Consider the following 6000-nt stretch of genomic DNA (forward strand, 5'->3'; position numbering starts at 1 on the left):
TAACAGGAGGGAGTGAAGGAGGGCATGAGGACAAGAGAAAGTGAGGAAGTGCACCGGAGATTTATTTGTTTGTGTGTGTGTGTGTGTGTGTGTGTGTGTGTGTGTGTGTGTGTGTTGAAGGAAAGATACTGCATAAGCTTATCTCCTGAATTCTGTCGAGTGTCCGTAAAATATATGGTTGTATATGCGTTGTATTTTGTTGTTGTTGTTGTTATTATTATTATTATTATTATTATTATTATTATTATTATTATTATTTATTTATTTATTTATTTTAGGGGGTTGGTTTGTGATGTATTTCCTATTCGTGACTGGCTCTGTAATAGCCTTCGTTGTGGTGCTAAATCCCTCGACTGGTGTGGCTTCTCAGCTTAATGAAATGTTATGAAATTGATAATATTTTCAGAAAGGTTAATCAAAACAGTTTGCTTCTTTTATTTTTCGTTTCAGGAAATGACATTATGTGGAGTTTTTTTTTTTTCTAGCCGCTTTCTCCTTAATGATGTTATGAAAATGTTAATCATATCTTTTTTTTTTTTAGGAACGCAGCAATAATTCTCATATTTTCGTTTATTGAATAACATCATGAACGGGATTCTTTTTTTTTTCTTAGCAGACCTCCTGATATATTAAAAAGTAAAAAAAATAAATAATAAATAAAGGAATGTTTAATCAAGTTTTTTAGTACAGGTGATTGAATTTCTGCTTAGATAAACTCCGTCTACGAACTCTAATGAACTCATCAGCGTCATTAAAAATTAAAGAGCTGAGCATTTCGTGATGATGTTTTCGGAAATGATATTAATTGTTGTATTTCATAAACTTAAATAGGTTTAGACTAAGACTCTAGACTCTCTCTCTCTCTCTCTCTCTCTCTCTCTCTCTCTCTCTCTCTCTCTCTCTCTCTCTCTCTCTCTCTCTCTCTCTCTCTCTCTCTCTCTCTCTCTCTCTCCCCTAGCAGCACCCTCTCATAATCCTCACCTACACTTGCCTCTCCCTTCACCTTCCCCTCCCATGAACATCATCAGGTAACCCTTTAATTGAATTCTGTAAAGGTCGCTTCATCGCCGTCTAGATTTCCAACATGTCAGTCAGGTAACTATGCTAATTAATCCTCAGTCATACCTGGATAACGCTTTACCTTATTAACAACAAGGATATGTCACGTTTTTAAATCAATTTATTCATGTAATTATGTTCCCTCCTTTATATTTCTCGGAATTAGAAAGATAAATGCAATAATTAACCCAAAGACACGTAAGAAAAAAGCTAGTTTTCATTACATTTCTACGTACTTGAAAAGGTAAATAGAATATTTAATTACTAACCGCGGAATTTGTGAAAAAAAATCAGAAAAAAAGTTAAAATAAATTAACATAATAAAGAAAAGTTAAAATTATCTTATTTTGCGTTCCGTATCTAAAAGATCCTTTTCCTCTCCAGGTTTCAACGAAATCATCGAGATAATCGTGATACTTACTCCTCCCAGGAAGCGATTAATATCAGGTGTAAAAAAAAAAAAAAAAAGTAAAAAAAAAGCAATCTGTTCCTCGGTTTTCCAGCCAAGTAATTAGACAGGCAAGTGACCAGGTAAAGACGTCATGTGGCTCCCTCCTGCCCAGCCCCTACCTACCTCGCCCCCGCGTTACCTGTTAATAAGCGGCAGGTATTCACTGGGCAGAGGATGCAGCTAAGTGTTTATTTCCTGATTATCAACGTCATTAGGCAGTTTCCCGATAGTCATCATCATCATCATCATCATCTCTCTCTCTCTCTCTCTCTCTCTCTCTCTCTCTCTCTCTCTCTCTCTCTCTCTCTCTCTCTCTCTCTCTCTCTCTCTCTCTCTCTCTCTCTAATTAAGCAATCCATTTTCAAGCAACAGCCATCGTAATGTAATCAAGAGCATTCATTCCTATTGCTGCTGCTACTACTTCTACTACTACTACTACTACTACTACTACTACTACTACAAACACAACCTCCACCACCACCAACAACAACATCGCCACTAATACCACTACCACTACCACCAGCACCTCCAGCATGCACCTCCCCAATATGACTTAAACAAGGAGGGAAGAAGATAAGTCAGAGAGAGGGCGCTGCATCATCATTAAAAACGCATTAACACGTATCGACGCGTGTTCCGAGGCGGGGCTCTGGTCTGGGGCCACGAACAGGTTTTATCACGTCTTGTTCCTGTCCGATGGAATTTATACTGCGGCCTGAGGAAAGGGAGAGGAGGAGAAAGAGAAGGAAGAGAAGGAAGAGAAGGAGGAGAAGGAGGAAGAGGATGAGCGGTAAAAGATAGGGCAAGACGGGTTTGAGAGAGAGAGAGAGAGAGAGAGAGAGAGAGAGAGAGAGAGAGAGAGAGAGAGAGAGAGAGAGAGAGAGAGAGAGAGAGAGAGACGGGGGGGGAGCAAGGGGGGGAAAGTTTACATTATTAGCTTCCGCTCCAGAGAAGTTGTATGGTCATCTTGTCATAGTTTTGATGAGAGAGAGAGAGAGAGAGAGAGAGAGAGAGAGAGAGAGAGAGAGAGAGAGAGAGAGAGAGAGAGAGAGCTGGCACGCAGAACCACCACTAGTACGGATAAATTAATGAAACACTCAATAAAAGACGACCTAGTACCGAACACAGTATTGCAGCGAAGGGAGCGGCGCCCCCTTCCCCCCCTCGTTACACCCACTGTTCCCCCAAACCCCTAGTCAGTTTCCCTCCCCTTTACAAACGCATTATTTGGCCGCTCGATTTATTTTCTCATTTCCTGCGCGTTTTGGGGAAGAATTCAATCATGTAACGTGCTTAGCTTTTGAAGACTCGAGTATAAATGGGAAAACTTTGAGGGGTGTGATAGAAAAGTAAATGTTTTTTCTTTTTTTTTTTGTGTGTGTGTGTGTGTGTTAGAATAATAGAGGTATTATGTGTGGATCATTTTTTATTTATTTTTTTATTTATTTATTTTTTTTTTAAGAGGAAGCGACAAGACAAGCAAGGAACTTAGTACAAATATAAGTGGGGAGACGAGGCACAGGTAATCTAACACCTACTACTGGACTTCGAGTGAGTGAGTGTGAGTGAATGAGTGACAGAAGATTAAACGAGTGAGCGAGTGGCCAAGTAAACAGAAAATCAGATACACAGAAAAGACAGACCCAACAAAAAAAAAAAAAATAAAAAAATGAAAAAAAATTACTGACTATATAATGTGTTCGTTAGTATTTTCACTGGCTGAGATCAAAATAAACTGAAAACTATATTACACTCATGGTTTAATTTTTGTAATATGAATCAATGAAAATAGAAAAAAAAGAAAACTACTGCTGGGTTATTACCACGTGCGCTATTCAATGGTGATGAATGTTAAATAATACAATTGTACATCACTGGAGAGAGAAAAAGAGATGAAAAAATTTAATATCGTTCCATACCTTTAACTCCATTGAATTTCATCATCATAACACCTCTCTCTCTCTCTCTCTCTCTCTCTCTCTCTCTCTCTCTCTCTCTCTCTCTCTCTCTCTCTCTCTCTCTCTCTCTCTCTCTCTCTCTCTCTCCCCTTCCCCCTTCGAAAACACATCATGGAGCAGTATTACTTCCGTGGGAGTGTGACAACGAGAACATTAATCAGGAATGTGTGTGTGTGTGAGAGAGAGAGAGAGAGAGAGAGAGAGAGAGAGAGAGAGAGAGAGAGAGAGAGAGAGAGAGAGAGAGAGAGAGAGAGAGAGAGAGAGAGAGAGAGAGAGAGAGAGAGAGAGAGACTGCATACCTAACTGACATTCGAGTTTGTAATTCAGGAATTAACTAATGATATCACACACACACACACACACACACACACACACACACACACACACACACACACACACACACACACACACACACACACACACACACACACACATATATTTTTCCCATTAATTTTTCTTTCTTTCCTTTTCCCTATCTTTATTTATTTTTACACACACACACACACACACACACACACACACATACATTTTCCCCATTAGTTTTTTTTTCTTTCCTTTTTCCTATCTTTATTTTTAAACTCTGTCTCTCTCTCTCTCTCTCTCTCTCTCTCTCTCTCTCTCTCTCTCTCTCTCTCTCTCTCTCTCTCTCTCTCTCTCTCTCTCTCTCTCTCTCTCTCTCTCATACACACAGTCATTTGGATCGAAAGACCGTATCTCTCCCATCCAATAGTGTTCCTTTTGTTTTGTATATTACCTTTTTCAAGCTGCAATTCCCAGAACAAAAACTCGAAACCAGGTATCACAGGTATGACAGGTGTGCAGGTATCCAGGTGCGTGGCCATCCAGGTACTCCACATGCCAAGGTTACTGATCATAGGTATCCTGAATAGGTAACATGCAGGATGAGGGAAAGGTGAGCAATTTGTAAGTCGTATTTGAATAGGAAATAAGAGATGAACCTTGGATATCGTTCTTAAATATTTATCTCATGAATTATTGGTTTGCCTGAGAAGTTACTGATGTTCTGGAATGTTTTATATTGTGCCTAACTTCCCCTAACCTAACTTAACCTAACCTAATCTAACCTAACCTAACCTAACCTAACCTAACCTAACCTAACCTAATCTAACCTAACCTAACCTAACTTAACTTAACCTAACCTAACCTAACTTAACCTAACCTCATCTAACGTAACCTAACAAAGCATAACATAACACAAGATCACAAATCAAAATAAGACATGACAAAATAAGGTAAAAATACAACACAACATGAACAAACATAACATTACATATGACATAACCTGACCAGAAAAAAACTAATCTAATCTGGCTTAAAAAAAGACAACAACAGACAAAACAACACTATCAAAACACAAAATCAAGCCAAAACAACACAATACAACATAACATTACACAGGATGACCAGAACTAAACTAACCTAAGAAAACAAAACATGAAGAACATAAAATATCCCCATTCAACACAAAACACTATACAACTACACAAAGACAACACAAAGCAACACAACATACTAAGGAACATGACATAACATCATACAAATTAACTAAAAAAACTAACCCAACACAATGTCACCTCCCATAAATTTTCTACCTACGCAGTTTAGTTTTAAAATGACTTCTTCCTTACTTAACCTTCCAGAGATCTTTCATGAATTTCTAACCTGACCTTAGCCCGATTAATTGCCAGCGTGTACCTTCCTGAAATTGCTTATTCCTTTGGCTAACCTCCCAATAAGCTTACCAATTTCGAACCTAACCTAACCCTTAATTAATTTCCTAACCCTACCACGGTGGCCTATCCCTGAACCACACAGGGGGGCGGACTAATAGCTCCCTGGGTGGATGTGGGAATCTATTAACGTGGGGTAAGGAGATTTTAATTGTCCTGAAGGGAAAAGCCCGGTGAGAGAGTGGAAAAAAAATGGACTGAGTGTATGTGGCGGTTGATGGTTGAAAGTGGAGTAATGAGGATGGGAAAAAAATAGTGATGTGAAGGATGATATTGTATGTAGATGAGTGAGTAAGTGAATGAGTGAAAGAAAATATGAATTACTGAATACATGAATAGGTGAATGAATGAATGAGTGAATGAATGAATAAGTGAGTGAATGAATGAATGGATGGATGAATGAAGGAAAGGAAGGAAGGAAGGAAGGAAGGAAAGGGAGAAAATGTAGGAATATGAGTTTGAGAGGAAGTGAGAGAATAAGGAAAGAATGAGGTTTGATATATTAAGAAAGGGAAGGCAGAATGAGTGAATCAGTCAATATGATAAGAAGGAGCTGAACTTGTGATGCGGCAGACAAGACATGAGCAGGTGGATGAGTAAATGAGTGACTGGGTGAGTGAAAGAATGAGAGATATAAATAGACAAAAAAAAAAAAAGTAACAAGAGAAAAAAGAGCAAGGAGGGAGACGCAATATGGCAAAAAAAAAAAAAAAAAGATGGCTTTGTGAGTGAATGATTGAGACACCAAGAAAAAAAGAAAAAAAAAACAGATACACGGAAA

Source organism: Scylla paramamosain, chromosome 33 (assembly GCF_035594125.1).
Source record: "Scylla paramamosain isolate STU-SP2022 chromosome 33, ASM3559412v1, whole genome shotgun sequence".
NCBI lineage: Eukaryota > Metazoa > Arthropoda > Malacostraca > Decapoda > Portunidae > Scylla > Scylla paramamosain.